Source organism: Pteropus medius, unplaced genomic scaffold (assembly GCF_902729225.1).
Source record: "Pteropus medius unplaced genomic scaffold, Ma_sr-lr_union100, whole genome shotgun sequence".
Classification (NCBI taxonomy): domain Eukaryota; kingdom Metazoa; phylum Chordata; class Mammalia; order Chiroptera; family Pteropodidae; genus Pteropus; species Pteropus medius.
The window spans coordinates 16,049,056-16,066,107 of NW_024356249.1; the positions used below are offsets into that span (position 1 = coordinate 16,049,056).

Below are 17,052 nucleotides of genomic sequence, written 5' to 3' on the forward strand. Positions count from 1 at the left end.
GCACACTTGTAATTATTAGAGAAAATTAAGGATTCAACTGTGGGGTATAAATTGAAAGCTCAGGAAGACTTTTACGAAGACAGACTGGTAAGTTCAGGTAGCAGGTGGTGATGGTGGGAAAGGGGGAGATTCATGTACTCAGAAAGATTGCATCTAAAAGAAGGGAGAAAATCGAATTCGAGGGACTTTGCTCAAAAGGATTCTAGGCCGATTAATAAAGGTTTTCCTGGGAAAGCAATTTTTGATGAAGTGCCTGGGTGGGATTCAACTAGAGAAAGAATCCCTGCAAATCCTTTTTGAATGTAAACACAGATTATAATAAGAAAAGCAAGCAAGCAAGCAAGCAAGGAAAGAAGGAAGGAAGGAAGGAAGGAAGGAAGGAATAGGAAGGAAGGAAGGGAAAGAAAGAAAAAGAAAAGAAGAAAGAAAGAAAAAGAAAGAAAGAAAGAAAGAAAAAGAAAGAAAGAAAGAAAGAAAGAAAGAAAGAAAGAAAGAAAGAAAAGAAAGAAAGAAAGAAAGGAAGAAAGAAAGAAAGAAAGAAAAGAAAAGAAAGGAAGAAAGAAAGAAAGAAAGAAAGAAAGGGAAGAAAGAAAGAAAGAAAGAAAGAAAGAAAGAAAAAGAAAGAAAGAAAGAAAGAAAGAAAGAAAGAAGAAAGAAAAAGAAAAAAGAAAACAAAAGGATCCATAAGGGAAAAGAAGTAACAGATACATAAGGGCGGTTTGATGTCATAAAGCTATGCTAATCTGCATCAAATACAGTTATACTTATTAATTACCTCTACCACATTTGTGTTGTAACTCCAAAATTCCTTCACAATCAAGAAAGTGATGGGGAGTGCTGGAGAAGACTGGTCGGTACTGCAATTGTTCCGGTGCAAGGAGGAAGGGAAAGTAATTGCCCATTCATTGCTTGGGACATCTTCTGTCATCTTTTCACTCTTGGGTAGAAAGCTAGAGCTTTCTCAGTTATCGCAAATTAGGATGGTGTCTAAGGCTCTTTTGTTCTGAGGCCAAGGCAGAGGGAGATGGTGAGAGGGCACAAGTGAGCAGAACTGCCAGGGCGCTTGCGGTGGTCCAGGCGCCCCATGATCGCTGATAACCACAGCCGGAGCCGGGCTGATTGCCAACAAGCGCTCGCTGCCCCTTGGTCCTGTATATATCACTCTTTCTTTTTTCCACCCTGCTTTCCTTCCCTTTAAAAAATTGGACTGCCATTGATATTTGTAATATTTTAAGCATGTTTCCTAATTTGACTATCTTAAAGAATCTTGAAAAATACACAGTGTGATTTGTATTTGTTCTCACAGTGTCTGTTTTGTCTCCCTTCTGCTTTAGTAATATACTTGCAAAATGAAAATGAGCAATTTTTATTTACAAAGTTGTAATTGGGGACAGAATCTACTTAGAATGGGGTATATCTCTCTGGAAAAATCAACTGCTTTCTTTTGTTTAACAAAGGATCTTTTAACTAGTATTCAAACTCTTAGTAAGAAGCAAAATAGCATTATATATTTCAGGAGTAATATCTCCGAAACTCAGTGGAGGAGACTTAGAAAAGAAAGCTGTATAATGAAAAGTGACTCTTACTGTAGCTAAATGACCATTTAATAAAATATTGCGTACAGTACTGGCATTTTTAATGATTATTTCGATCCTAGGCAACTAGTTTAACAATTGATATTTTCTCCTTACATTCCATATAAAAACACACTGCATTTTTCTTGACTCTTTATTCTTAAATTTATGCTAAGCCCAGAGTATTATATATTCTATTCTTTCATTTTTCCTTCAGAATTTAATATTATGTCTCATCTTCAAAAATCCATTTCCCAAAGAGTTACACTAAAACATGTCGATGTGTTTTTGTTTTCACAGAAACATTTTTCTATATTTAAATAAAATATATCCAAAGACTATAGGGGCCTCTAAGGTCAAATAACATAAATATTGAATTCTTAAAATATAAAAAAAAAATAGGAGAGAGCATAATATAAAAGAACGAGTATCAAAAAGTTGTAGACAGTAAGAATGAGCAGACTTGAACTTTGTTAATTGAAGAGAAGATTTTCCTATACATCTACGTTCTTTAACTGCTTCTAACTTTTCCCTCTCTCTCTTACATCGCCATGTAGAGCCACTCCATTTTTCTGAATTTTTTTCATCCTGGACAGCTGCCAAACTTCATGTTTATTACTCCCTTTCCTCCTCACATCAGTTAAAAGGTACAATATGGAGGTGTCATTCACATAAAATATTAATTCTAAATTTGCACATATTGCCTTAAAATACTTAGTTATAATTACAATCTTTTGCCATATGTTAAAGATCATATTGAGTGGAAGACCTATTCTTTAGGAAAGATTAAATTGTTGGTTCTTGAAGATTTCAATCTTAAATATCATCCAGAGTTTTCATGCAAAGTACTTAAATTCTGGCATGCTCTCAGTGCCAAAAAAGTGGCTAAAGCTGGTTAATTAAAACGAGTAGAGTGAATATATTATCTATTTATCATCATCATCTATTCATATACCCATCTTCTCAATTTATCAAGTAATATCAAAATAGGTTGAGTAGTATGCATAATTTTTAAAAATAATATATTATAAACCAAATTTTATTAATATCTGCTCAATTTTTCCATTTTTGTCATTTCTGCAGAAATGAGTGTGGTTGTCTTTAGATCTCAAATGGAGAAATATTTTCTTGAATTTTCTTTCTGTTCGAACACAACACGGCTAGCTTCCTAGTCCTATTCATGTAGTTTCTATTTTTTTCTCTTTTTATTTGAAGAGTATAAATATAGACTCATTTGATAAAGTAGAAATGTTACATAAGTCGAACCTCCCCAGCTAAGGCATGACTTTCCATCTGTAAAACTATATCCCATGAATACTAACAGAGAAAACAAAAACCATGTATTTTATAAACAATCATGAAGATAGAAAAGATCTTCACATAACAGGAAGAAAATGCTGATTTAAAAATAAACCTCAGTGCTTACTGTAACTCAGTCTCTCACCTTCCTCCTCCACCCTTTTTTTTTATTACAATAAACAAATTAAATTTTTAGTTATAAGGAATGGAGTGAATAGATCCTGTGCAGCTGTACAGAAGTCTAGGGGAGGTGCTGGTCCAATAAATACTGTATTTCAAATACTACATTAATTAAAACAAAACAGAACACAACACAACAACTTCACATGGGACATAAAGTAATATTTGAAAAATAGATATCTTATGATATGTCTGAAGGTGTCTTCTGAAAATTCATATGTTGAAATCCCAATGCTCAATGTGATGATTTAGGAGGTGGGGCCTTTGGATAGTGATTAAGTCATGAGCTCTCATAAATGGGATTAGTGCTTTTATAAAAAGAGATGCTATAGAGCTCCCTAACCCCTTCCACCACCTAAGGACTCTGTGAAAAAGGCAGTCTATGAACCAGGAAATGGGCCCTCACCAGCCAATACAGTGAAGCTGCTGGCACCATGATCTTGGACCTTGCAGCCTCCAGAACTATGAGAAATACATTTCTGCTGTTTTTAAACTACCAAGTCTGTGGTATTTTGTTATAGCAGCCCAAACGGACTAAAGATGGTATCCTTTAAAAAATTAGATGCAAGCGATATGTATAATGATATCCTGGTGAAAGCTATTAGCTGATTCTCTATTTTACTGATTTTGTGTTTGAATTTTCTCTTAGATTTGACTGCTAGTCAGAGAGTCCTGAGAAATAATTTCTCTGACCTGTAGGCTGGATCACTTCTCAATTAATAATTCTAACCCTTAGAGTTCTCACTAGCTATGTTATTCATGAATTTTCTGCCATCAGCTTGGTATTCTGGAAGGAATCATATAGTTTGATGGATAATTTTTATAGTAGCTGCAATGTTTGCAAATAGCAAATGACTTTTTTTAGAGTGTTGGTATGTAACACCTGCTTGTGGTACAGAACTTGTTTGCTAGAAGGGCCCAGGTATTACTTCAATAACAGATTTCTCTTTGACATTTTAAAATTAATGTTTGCCTAAAAAGCTGCTTTGATTTTGTCTCTACCTCTCTTGCCTGTAGGATTAATCACTATCCTATCTTAGACTGGCTGTCCTGAAGACTTGAGAATTTTTTTGGATTTTATTATATATATGGTTATTTGAAGTATGCTGTGTTCTCTTGTTTCTTAAAATATAAACCAAATTTGGAGCTATTTAAAATTTTTTTTTTCCTTTTTCCTTTTCCCATTGTTCATGTTAGTAATTTTAGCGTCTACTATAGGATCCCACACCTTAATTAGTTCTCAGCCAGCCAGATGTCCATGGACTTTTAAGGAATTTATGTATAAATTTAAGTGAGTCAAGAACTCTATTTTAGTGTGTGTCTTCATGGGCATTTTTCTGAAAGTTTTCATAGCTTTTATTAAATTATTAAAAGTTGTATGGCCCAAATAATGTTAAGCCCCTGTGGTTTGAATATTTAGGAGGCATATCAATGCCATATACATATTGCCGATATAAACACACATTGCATAAAGGAATTGCTGTAAAAATGTCAGCATTATTTTACAACTGTGGAAATCTCAAATATCCACTAGGGGGCATAAAAACCTAAATGAAAGTTTGAAAACAAACCAGGATCTTTTTTGGTTTTCACAGTGAAGTATTTCCAGTAAATTACCTGTACTGATTTCTTATCTTTGCCTATATACATTCAATATTTAGGATATAGTTTGGACACCTTATTCCTCTGGAAATAGTTGAACAGGACAAAACCTCACCAATATTGTATTAAATTATCTATTTTCACGATGTTTAAAAATGATGCAAAATAAGTCTGAGAGCATTTTCTATTTCTTTTAGAAAGATAAGTGAATTTCTGTAATGTGAAATATCACTAAAGCATGATTTAAAACAATAAGCCTTTCAACCAAGACCCTTAGTATGAAAATTAGGGGAAATTAAAAAATTGGGTTTGCATGTAGAAATGGGGGCAATTGAGGAAAAGACTAAGATGCTTTTAGCACATTTACTAAAATTAATACTCAAAACGTAACATTAGATTTCAGCAGGTCTTACTACGTTCCTCTAGCTTGTGCCTTTTTTCAAAAACAATTCTTTTCTATTTTTTCTCTTGCTTTTTATTCTATGATCAAATGAGGCTTTAAAGATTACAAATGAAACATGATTATAACCTAACATGTGTTTTACCTAAACTAATACTATCAGTAAGTCCTTAGAGTCTCTTTCTAAAGAATGTTTTGAAAGTATACTTTTCAGAGCCTACGTTTGTAACACTTATTTTATTCTTTATTTTTAAAAAGTTATGAAAACATATGTACAATTGATTATTGTGAGGCACACATTAAAAGAAAATAAAAAACACTGGAGGCTGTCTGTCTCAGCTGTGGGACCACCGGAAATATTTTCTCTTGCTTTGGGTTCCTAGTCTTTGTTGCCTGGAGCTATCCTTTCACCCTCACAAATCTTAGAGTCTAATCATGTCATTCGCCAGGCATAAAAGCCTGCATTGTCTCTCCATCACCTGCAGGAAAAAGCTCCAGCTTCGCAGTATGACATACATGGCTTTCCAGGACTTTACCATCCCATCCTCCACTGCTCACCCCACACTCTATGTTCAAATTGGAACAAACAATTTTCTATTACTGGAATATACTGCGTCCTTCCATTCCTCTATGCCTTTGTATATGCTTTTCTTAATAGAATATCCCCTGTTGCACAAATCCTTTGGGTGAACTCCTAATTTACATTGGTAAAGCTCAAGCATCAGTGCTTATCTGAAGAACTTCTTGACAATTTTATCTCTGTCTAATAAAAGTAATATTCTCCCTCTTAATGCCTCTGATGCTGATTGCAACTAATAGAGTTCAATTAGTTCTTTACGGGTCTATTTTCTCCCATTGAACACGAGGTCCAGGAGGTCAAGGATAATGTCATTGTTATAAACCTAAGTCTAGCACAGACCTTGTCCAGTGCTGAGCAAATAGTTGGAACTCAATAAATGTTTATTGCTTAAATAAATCCTCCAGGGAGAGGTCTGGTGGTAAACAAATATGGGAGGGAGTGAAGGGGAATACACACTACTGCTCTGTTTCTTCAGGCCCAGTACCATATTATCTCCTCGTTTGCCTAGATTCCTCTTCTAATATTTAGATAAAAGGCCCAGAATAACCTAGTTTTACAGTTAATTAATTTTACTTTTTTTTTTTTTACCCAGAGAAATCATTTTTAACCTACATGATTTAAAATGAAGAGAGAAGTCAAGAGGCTTGACACTTTTCCAGTTTCTACCTGCTTTGCATTGTCATACGCTTAACCAACCTGTGTCCAGCCAGAATTTCAAAATATAAATCCCCCCAAATATGACAGATTGAGAGATCCTGAAATGCCAAACGATTCGAGTGAATATGACTCCTGGTTCTCTGATCTCACATGTCATCTTGGGAGATAATGGTCTTCCAGACCTCTCGGATTTTCTCACAGATGCTGCTAATCTGAGATAGTGAGAGCTAGCAGTTCTCTGAAAGTTTCACTGTTTGGTATTCATTTATCTTAACAAGGTCCTCTCTGGTTATGCCCTGAGAGTATATTGGAGGAGGTACGCTAGTCTTCCACCAGAAGAAATCCATCAAGCAAACCAAGGTCTCAGCCAATGCATGGTCATTCTGGCTTTGGGCTAATGGCACCAGCTGGGTAAGATGTGTGTTTTGGTTTTGTGTCCCAAGGAGTTTCATCAACACTGTCAGCTGCTCTCACACTGGGACCTTTCTTCAGTTACCTGCTGCCGTTGCTTCTATCTCTCCCTGTCCTTTGAAAGGTAGCTCTGTTGGAGTAAGCTCCCCACTGTGCATGGTCCCAAGTCACTGCTGCACTGTCAGCTGTCATCCAAAGAGCCAGATCTCAATGCTATTTTGACAGATCTATTCATAATTTGGTTTTCTCATAACCAGTCACCTATCCTACTTGCTGACACTACCAAAATTATTCATTGTTTGCAATCGACTCAAAGACTCCTAGGTGCCTTTGCCATGAATGTAAGAGGAGTTGGTCACCGGGGTTTTGCCTACAGAGCCAGTCTTAGAGGAGAATTCAGTTAGGCAGCGTAAAAGCATAGAGTGGAGATGTTTATTGTTAAAGTTTTTTTTTTTTTTCCACCTAAATTTACACAGTCTGAAACCTATGAGCTATTATAAGCCTCATGGACCCTTTAAGATATCTTTAAGAATTTACTTATTTTATTTTGGGCTGTACTTTTAAAATTACTTATAGATTACCCAGTAATGACTTAACATATCTCTTGTTTCTAATTCTTCCCAGAGAGGCCTGATAATTTTGCTACTATTGTCTACTTCTTAAGTTTTACAGAAAAGAATTTCAAAAAACTCTACTTTACTAGAGATAAGACTTGACTCTCAAATGGGGCAGGAAATTAGGCTCTGTTTTGGCAGCAGAAGGATCTGATTGAGCTGGTGGTACTGCAAATACAAGCTGTGTCCCTCCTGCAGAGCTGGAGTCTTGGAAGTCCAAGGTCAAGATGCTAACATTTGTGGTATCTGGTGAGGGCCCACTTCTTAGTTGATAGATGGCTGTCTTATTGTGTCCTCACATGGCAGCAGAGGGAAGGCAGCTCTCTGGGGCACTAATTTCATTCATGAGGACTCTACCTTCATGATCTCATCGCCTTCCACTGGCCCTACCTCCAAAAATCACATTAAGTGTTAGGATTTAATGTATACATTTTGGGTTGGGGGAAACAAACATGTGGTTTATAGCATGATCTAATGGCAATCCCATGAATGAACTGGCACCTCTCGATCAGCTGACCACCACAAGCATGGCCTGGGCTCCTCCTCGTTCTGAGGTGGAGGGAAGGATCTGGTTTGGAACTCACATCACAGAGCAGTTTCTCACAAGCCATATAGCCAAGTCGTGCACTACCATGTTCCTTCCTCATCTACGCATTGCTCAGTGCCATCACTGACCAGGGGCTGCTTTCCTGCTAAAAATTCCAAAATTCTTTAAGCATAAATAATTTAATATAATTGTTTCATGTAAAGAGTCACAGTTGTTTAAATATAACAGGAAGGGAGATTAGAGAAGCTTTGAGTTAACCTCCCAAAGACAGCCAGGCATTTCCGCTAAAATTCTAGTCTTCAATTTAACTTAGTAAGTTTCTATATCCTTAAACAAACTTTGTTTCTGATAGAATCCAAGGGTCTATATTTACATTAGAGATGCTTTTGGAGAACGATTCTATTCCAATCAATGTAAAACAAAGTTATTTTCTAAAACCAAATGAGGATAATATATGCATTTTGTGTTTAGATTCATTTACTTCTTCTCAGGAGATTAAACCATTGATTGAATGGTCACCCTTTCTATTAACTATGTAAATTAGGGTACATCCTGAATAAATACAAATGAAGAGGGCCTTAAATAAATGCATGTCTTTGTAATTTTAACTGATCATGTTTGTGTATGAAAACATTCCTGTGGTGCATTTTGATTATATCTAGTTAAAACAACAACAATACAAAGCAAAACAATAAAAATAAAACAAAAAAGTTCATCCACTTAAAAGTAAACCGACTAAAAATAATCTTTTATAAAAGAAAACTATTTTCCTGAAGTTTCATTTTAAAAAAAGGTAAACAAATTATGTGAAAACAAGTTGAAACTAAAAATAATTTTTTTACAAATATTCAAGAATATATCTCACATTCCAAGCACGTTAAATGCATAACTTGTTACGTTTCTTTGTACGTTCCAATCTACACTGAATTTTCCTGGCAATGAGATTAGGTTATAGGCACAATACCTTACTTTTAAGATAGTATTGCTTGTAGTCAGAGTCTAAGCAGGAAAAGAGAAACCACCTAAGTATTTACCACAGAATGGACTTAATGAAGGGAATGCGGGGACGTTGGGCGAGGGCAGACAATGGAGTTGCTGAGACCTGAACACAAGACAAAACTGGAGATCACCCAGGAGGTAGTTGTTTTCCCCTCTAGCATCACCACAGTGATGCTAGAGGGGAAAACAAGGGGAGAGTTGGTTGAGAACAAGGGAAGAGTCCTTGATGGAAGCCGGATGTTTACCCAGCCTCTACAGAAAAAACAGAGGGTCAGCTACTGCCTTGGAAGATGCAAAGAAGAGAGACAAATACTCTGACTTCTCCCCCATCTCCTTCCAATCTCCTACCACTGCTCTCATTGGCCAGACTGGCAGAAAATCAGATGACACGCCAACCTAGAAAATATAGCCCACATGGTAGCTAGTAAGAGGCATAACCACACTGGAACCCAGGGCTTTTTCCCCCAGAGCTGTACTCTGCCCACGTCACCATGGCTCACTGCTAAGGTCCATTCTGGTTCCAAGATGTTATGATCCAGACACGGAGCTGTTATTCTGTTGATTGAGTCCAGTCCTCCCCCTAAAAGCAGGAAATGCATTTGACCAGAATTAGAATCCTGGTAGTGAGACTGATAGGATCTCTTTGGGTAGCAGCACCACGTGTCATGTCTTTCTGTTTTCTGAGACATCACATGCCATCAGCTTTCCTACCTTAAGGATAAAAAAAAAGTTGGATTTTCTTCTAAGGACAGGGTCCAGGTTTTTCAATTTTTGCCAAAGATGTTTATTACAATCCATTGTAAATTGAGAATAAGCAAAAGAACCAAAATATCTGTTTTGACAGAGCGAAGAAAAAAATGCCAAACACGAAGCAACATTATATAGATGTCTAATTAGATCTGATGATTGTAAAATGTTCTACTTGTATGAAATGGGCACAGTGTGTAATAAAAGCTTGCCCATGGGGGCTTCTAAGCCCTATGGTGACTAAGTGCTGGCAACAAGCTCCTAATTAGAATGAATCATTTCAGAGTTGTATCCTTCAACAGGTCATTGAGAATGCCATTAGTAATAAATCAAAGCATATTTTAAAGGCAGGTGAATATATGTAAAATCAAGTTGCTTTTAAAAATGAATACAGTTCCACAATTGGTTCAATGGCTCTTGAACCTTTTAGTTGATGGGGTTTTTGCTTTTGTTGTTGTTGTGGTTTATTATAGTAATAAAAGCCTATAGCTAAACATGTCAAAGCTTGGATGTTAGTTATAAATTTAAATGAAGAAAAAATGGTCATATGTTTAAAGGAGAATATAAGACTGTGAATGAGGGTTTGGACAATAAAATGAAAATACACTATGTGTGCTTTAAATTAAAAAAAAAAAAAAAACCAAAACATAGTGGTTCAATAATAGACGTCTTTATCATGAATAGAATAATAGTCTTTTAAAATTTTTTGACAACTTGATGTTTCTACCACTAATGAAGTTTTATGAGGTTTATGATAATAATTTATTTATAGTTGTAAGGTAAAGACAATGCCTTAACCTTTGAAGAGCAGTCACTATGTGATCAAAGATGATTGATTTTCATTATGAGAAAATGAGGCTTAAACTTGAAATAGCAAGAGTAACATTCCTTGAAATATTCTTTGAAACATTTGCTCATGGTTTTATAAACACAAATAAAATTGTCTGCTTAGATAAAAACACTCGAAGTAGCACACTTCCACAAATAAGAAAAGAAAAATAAGTTAAAGCAAATAATAAAGCTAAAAGCAAATATTCTTTTTAAATATATTTTCCTTCTTTTCTCTCTTGTTTTCTTTCTTCCTCAAGAATTTATCTAGTCTATGGCTATGACACTCTGAACAAGCCCAATGTCTAATCTTGGAAGCTAAGCAGAGTAGGACCTGGTTAGTACTTGGATGGGAGACCACCTAGGAAGACCAAGTGCTGTAGGCATAAAAAATAAAAAAATAAGGGATCGTAAATTGGCAAGTCCTTGCAATCTGTGAGGTCAACAAAAAATTGCCTTGCTTTAAAAAAAAAGAGTTTATCTAGTTCCTATAATAAGTGGCGTACTTTAATACTGATAATACGGTTAATACTTGATTCTTTTTTCTCCTTCAAAGATCTTCCAGTTAAAGAAAGAAGTTGGAGTAATAAAAAAATAATTAAACTCTTACATTTTCTCAGAATTCTAAATATTTATATATATATTTTCTCCAACCTCCAAGATGTTGTATTGTTTGCATTCATGATTTATCTGACCTAACTTCTATTGGAAACAATTGTTACTTATGTGTTTACATTTCCTCTATTCGCACAAAGGAAAAATCTCCCAACAACTTATTATTCTCTTCAAGCCTAAGTGAATAGCTTTTGCTCATTTTCAATTGTTTCTGAATTATTTTTTAAAAGAGAGGTAAATAATGTCATTAGGTTCCTAATATACTTATTTAGAGTACTCTTTTGTAAAGGAGAAATATTAAATATTTTAGGTTTTGCAGGACATATGGTTTCTGTTACAGCTATTTAACTGTTTTTGTAGTGCAGAAACAGCCCTAGATAATCCATTAATAAATGAGGGTGACTGTAATCCAATCAAAATGTCAGTGTCTATAAATAAATAGAAATTTTATTTATGGATGCTGAAATTTGGATTTCATATAATTTAATGTGTCAATAAATATTCTTCTTTCGATTGTTTTTTAACCATTTAAACATGTAAATACTCTCTAAAGATCGCAACCAGTACACACACAGGAAATGGGCCATATTTAATCAGCAGGTTGTATCTGGGCAGTCCCTGATTTAGAATGACCTTTCTTGGTGTAATCAACTCACTTTGGAAAGGTAAGTGTTTTTTTGTAGAAGAGTTTGAAATCATTCACCAAATCATTACCTTAATACTGTTAAACATATATTTTTTTCAAACATTTTATAATTCTTGACTTTAGGAAATGTACCTTCTGGGGAAAGAGGGTAGACGAGCCTCTGTGTCCCAGCTCATCTACTCCTTTCCCACGACTGCCCTCTTCATCATTACAGGACGCCTGGTGTCATGGGCCATATAGTAGATGAAAGGGAGAACGAGCTGATTGCCATGGTTCTGTCTACTATTTAAGCAGCATTGGTACAAGGGGGTCAAAAGTGGACATATTACATTCCAAACACTGTGCTAAATGTGGGAAGGCAGAGATTAAAAGCAGCAGTCCTTGCTCTTAGTGACTTCTAGCAGGGAGAGAGGCGACACAGAAAATAATAGTTAAGTGTAATAACTACTATAATAGAAATGATAGTGAGGTTCCTTGGGAGTCGAATGTATTTGGGAAACACTTTCATAGGAGGCAAGATTTGAACTGAATCTGGAGTAAAAAAGAGTTAGCAAAGCATTTAAGAGAGGGAGCGTGTGAAGGGGCTTCCAGGCAACTCCAAAGAGTTATGAGTAGGTGGAGTGAATCTCTCTGATGACTCTGAGACGACTGCCTGACAACTTCATGTCTCTCATGCTCTTTGAATTACTAAATTCCACAATTAAAGATTTATCTGCCTAAGAATTCTTGTCTTTGTTGAAATCCAACCAGTAACACATTATGCCTTTGAACTCGTGGGTACTTTTTTGGGATTGAATTTATATATCAAATTGTTCCTTGAAGGCAGGTTTTAATGGGGAAAGGTTGGAGAGGAGTCACATGCAAAGGGAAAAGAGCCCAGAAATGAAGCCTATAGAACTAAAATTCAAACTCGAACTGTTGCAAATTTTTACCCAGGGCTGGTTGTGCCTAGAAAAAGCTTTTCACGTGAACTGACTTTTAAAAGGGTGTTTGTTTGTCGAGTAGGAGTGAGCTGGAGCCAACCATTATGCCTTAGAGACCCTGTATTGATCTTTGCAGTCAAACCACTAAATAGAACTTGACTGTTACACAATGGAGGATTAATCCTTCTTCCGCATAAGCCTGCAGTGGGCACGTCAATATGCGTTTATGAAACCTCCCTCTGTGCAGAGAAGAGAGCAGAGAACCGAATAAACAAATTAATGTAAAGTCAAAAGGGGAATGTGGCATATGTATATTTAAAATTAAATTCTATTAAATGAAATCAGAAAAAAAGCAAGTTTTTTATGTAACTTTCTAACTTTATTCATGTTTTTGGATTTACTGTTTATACATAGTGTGGTGCTAATTATTTTATATTGTAGAAGAAATAAAATGTGAAAAACATGTTTTGTTTTGTTTTATTTGCCTTAGTGAGCCTTTCTTGTTGAAACATTCTAACAGATTATAGAAGATTTAAAATAAGAGCGAATCTAGGTAATTATGAGCTTCTGTTAGGATACAGATGTGATAATTTTGAGTGGAATTTTGTTTAGGCTTACTAAGTGAGCAGAAAAATAAGAATATTCTCAGCAAATTGTCTGAGTGGACTCAAACAAATTTCACATTAAAACATGAAATAGCTTTTTTTTTTTTTTTAACTAGACTAAGTATGGATACAAGTTTAACTCCCTAACAATTAATTAATGATAAAAGTCAAATGAGTCTACAACTGGTTTTCAGGAAAGACTGCAAGTAGAGAACTTATATAGAAAGCTATGTGTTGGATTTAATATAAAGTCAGATAATATTTTGGCTTCTATGAAGAGCTGTCACTATGTACCTGCTGAAATAGGACACCATGTAATGAAAGGGTATGTGAAGCCGGGTTGGTATGTGTTAATATTAAGCTCTGTGATCTTACTCATGATATATGTGTAATATGCTGTTTTAACTTCCCCTCAAATTTCCTACTCAAAAAAAAAAAAAAATCCTGCAGTAACTAATTCCGAGTCCTAACATAGTTAAGTGACTTTGAGAATAATTTTAGTGAGTTCGTTTTAGCTGTTTTTGTGCCTTTGCACACAGAACATCTACCCTTCATATGGTAATGTCTTTTGAGAGCAGGAGCATCTGGCTGTCATGGAGTAACAGTTTCAGGTAAGAAGGGCAGCCAGCAGTTAAGGGTTATTAACTGAAAACAAGAAGGTGAGTGTAGCAATATTTTCTATTCTTTTATAAATTGTATATGTAAAGTCCAAGTAGTTTTAGAGGAGCAAAACAAACTTTGGACATTTTCTTACCTTATCTGATTACACAACTATCATTTTACTTTTTTTTTTTTTAAACTAATCTTAACATCTGTAAAAGAAAAAAACAAATTTTGGGACAACAGAGACAATCTTATTTTAAACACCCTGCCAGATCTCTGCCATATGTAAGCAGAGATGTGAGTCATCCACAATAAATACAAGCAAAGAGCCTCCTTAATCAGTCAAGTTTGATCAGTAATGTCAATGCTCTATCTCTAATGCCCCAGAAGGTGAATACCATGGAAAGCCAGAGAAATGAGTGAGAAATATATCTGGTATATTTGGTCTGCACTATCTATATGCTCTAAGTTCTTGATTCAAAATCATTGATTTCTGGTGTTCCAGTATGTCTTTATCTTAAGAGTTATTTAATATTTCCAAAGAGTTTTTTTTGTGATTTAATTTACACTTAATTCTCTTGGAAAGTATGTGTGTGTGTGTAATATACACATATGTGTATATATATTCACATGCATATATATGTGTGTATATGTATGTATACATACATATACATATATACATATATACATATATACACATACATATATGTAGTATTCTACTCTCTAATAGAAAAATGGGTACATGTTATAAAGTCAAAACAAAACAAGAAAAATGTTTCAATTTTCAAAGGCTAGGACTGGCTCCAGAAATTAGATTTTTCTATATTTATGTTTTATTTTTTTATGCCATAGTACCCTCCTCTGTGAAATGCCATAAATATTAAACATGAGCAAACAGAATAATAAAGAAGTAATAGACAAAATGTACCTGAATATTGCCAAATTCTTATGATTCAAATTAATATACAATTCTGAGAACAGAAGTTCAAAGAGCAGAAATAAAAAGTGGTAAACTACATCAACATGATTAGTTGTTTCTATGGATAGTTATTTGCAAGCACAATGCTGGCTCATCCTGGATTGTAGTACAAACAAATCTATGAATTATAGCTGAACACTTTTTATATGTTAATTATATTGTGTTCTATAACCAACAGATATTTTTACTTATATAATTACATTAAAAAGTAATTTATTTTCTTTGTCAGAACTTCCTTATCATGTAAAGGAAGCTTTAACTGACCAACTTTACATAGTAAATTAAAATTTTCAATGATTGGACACATCAGTACCATTTTCAGTGAAAGAATGTAGAAAGGAAATGACTTTTTTTTGGAAGAAAACAAGTGAGCTTGTTTAGAGAAACTGAAGCATTGTAGCTCTTAGAATTATATATCAAATGTTTTTCTTGTATTAATCGAATATCAGCATTAGAGATTAAGTAATAATCGATGTGCTCAAGGAAGTACTGTAAATAATGTAATACCACTCAGATATGAGCAAAACCTTTTTATTTTATTTTATAACTCTCCTGGAATAAGCTATTGCACAGAGGAGATATAAAACCAATATTATTGCTGGGATTTTAATGTTTATATCTGAATTTGCTTCTGATTTTCCAGAAAAACTAAACCAAACCAAAACAGAATAGTATGTCACCACAATCCAGACCTTCTGAAGTCATTACCCTCACATTTAAGACTGTGCAATTCACATAGGTAATAACATTGCAAAAAAACCCTCCCAATGACAATGGGGTCTGTAAACCCAGTTTGCACTGTAGTTTGTTTCAGAAAAAAAATTTAAATTCATGCAACTGAATTTCATATTAGCAAGAGATGACAGGATCATTTGAATGAATGGGGGTCTTATGTGGAGGCACTTATCACTATCCATGTCCATCTCTGATGGCATGTTTGCCCAGATTTCTGACCCGAATGAATTTTGCTAAATAAAAGGAAAAAGCCGACTATTACTGATTATTAAATACTAGTGCATTATGCCCCCTTGTTACTGTTTCATACTTGATGGCATTTTATTTGAGACAACACGACTGTAAATTATTTCATTTTAATCTTGGCAAGACATGGATCCAGAACACCTGTGCTCAAGTTCAGCTCTGTCTCCTATCAGCTTTGTGACACTGAGTAAATAACCTCTCAGACTATTTCCTTATCTTTAAAATGTGAGGATGAGCATATTCGCTCTTCCCACTTTTCACTTTGTGATGGAGATTTCTATTTCAAACTATCTTGCCATTGGAGATGAGTTAGTTAGTTCATAGAGGCCAAATAGATTCCATAGGATCTTCCTTTATAAAGGGCTGAGTCCCAGTGATGCTGGAGAACTTTAGACTACTTTGGCTAAACAATAAATAATATTTATTGGGCACTGTGCTAAGAACCTTATGAGGAAAAACACCTTTGTCATAAGTTCATAACCCCACAGTGAGGCACCATTACTACCCTGTTTTACAGATAAGGGAATGAAGGCTTAGAGGGGTTATGTGCCTGCAAAGACAATCACAGGAGAGGCAAGAAGGGCTAAGTGAGCCTAGCCTCACATGTAGTCATTTGGCCCTAGTTACAAATGATGTTATACAGACATATATGCATGATTATTAAATCTGAACTCTGGCATTCTGGACATTGCAGATGAAATAAAAGAAGCAAACTGGGATAGATCGTGTCCTGAATTTGTTTGGGAAATTTAGGTTCAGCCATCACTTCTGGGACCTGTAGCTAGTTTCTGAATTTCCATTTTAAGATGACTATTTCTTTTAGTTTTCTTTTGTTTTAAAATCAAATGAAATTTATTTTTTTAGGTAGAATTGTTTTGTGCTTTTCATTATGGACTTCTGTTGCCCTCCTTATTTAATATTCTTTTGTTCATTTATATTCTTCCTAGACTACCAAGCTAAGTTAAAAAATATATCAGAAATCCAAAATTCAAAGGAAAACCACAAAACTGAAGGTTTAAAAATTCAATAGGCTCTACAGATACAAGTACATATTAAACTTACCATATCAAAAAGAAATAGCTTTCTTATCTCAGTCTTTTTAGGGTCCATGCTGACAAAGAGTAGAGCAAGAAGCATCAACTGAGCCTGATCACATCAACTTTAAATCTTTTACATTGAAAGGAAGTGCTTGAGACATCAATAAATTGTGCACAGAATAAATACTCAGTCTTGTTAATTTTAGTTAGAGTCTTTGTTACACA

At 34.8% G+C, this 17,052-nt stretch overlaps 1 protein-coding gene and 1 pseudogene across 2 annotated transcripts in view; one reads left to right on the plus strand and one right to left on the minus strand.

Annotated features, from left to right (window-relative positions):
• Positions 1 to 17,052, minus strand: part of KCND2 (potassium voltage-gated channel subfamily D member 2) — a 458,997-nt gene that overhangs the window by 21,862 nt on the left and 420,083 nt on the right. The window lies entirely within an intron of this gene.
• LOC120601387 (uncharacterized) lies at positions 10,709 to 10,824 on the plus strand (annotated as a pseudogene).